The sequence below is a fragment of the Sinocyclocheilus rhinocerous genome, unplaced genomic scaffold (assembly GCF_001515625.1).
Source record: "Sinocyclocheilus rhinocerous isolate Xijiao unplaced genomic scaffold, SAMN03320098_v1.1 scaffold3732, whole genome shotgun sequence".
Lineage (NCBI taxonomy): Eukaryota > Metazoa > Chordata > Actinopteri > Cypriniformes > Cyprinidae > Sinocyclocheilus > Sinocyclocheilus rhinocerous.
This window is the reverse complement of record NW_015644376.1, coordinates 3122-3849: the sequence shown is the minus strand read 5'-3', so window position 1 is coordinate 3849 and position 728 is coordinate 3122.

Genomic DNA, 728 nt, shown 5'->3' with positions numbered 1-728 from the left:
TTTCCGGGCTTTGTGATATCACAAAGCGGCTCATTGGAATATCATTACAAATAATTCCCGCCTACAAAAATTCGAATGGTTGGGGGGTGGGGAGGGGCGAGGTTGTGGTTAGAACGCTTGGTTGAGTGAGTGCATCAGATGAGACGATGAAGAAGAAGTGCTGCTGCAGAGTTAGTGCTTCAGAGGAAGGGGAAGTTGTGGCCTAATGGTTAGAGAGTCTGACTTGTAACCCAAAGGATGCGGGTTCGAGTCTCGTACCAGCAGGGATTGTAGGTGGGGGGAGTGAATGTACAGTGCTCTCTCCCACCTTCAATACCACAATTGAGGTGCCCTTGAGGTTCGCCAATCACAACTCACTGGGACAGCTAACCAATCACAACACATTTCGTTTTTTTCGAAAGGCGGGCCTTCATTAAAACCCAGAACTAATCGAGCCGTTTGTGCCAGGATGGGGAATTTTGAAAGGTATTTTAATAATGTAAATTATGTGAAAAATAATGCGTTTTTCGAACCACCAAGCATGAGAGCATGTTCTAGTACACCCCCAAAACAAAATCAAGACTTTGTAAAAGAGCATAATAGGACCCCTTTAAATGATTACAACTGATAAAAGCAGAACACATAATATTGAGTCTACCATTGACAGGAAGCAACGTCAGAACAGCTAACTAGATTCCTTACCACTTCTAAATTATGTCAGTTGAGTAATATATCCCCATGGTGGGTTA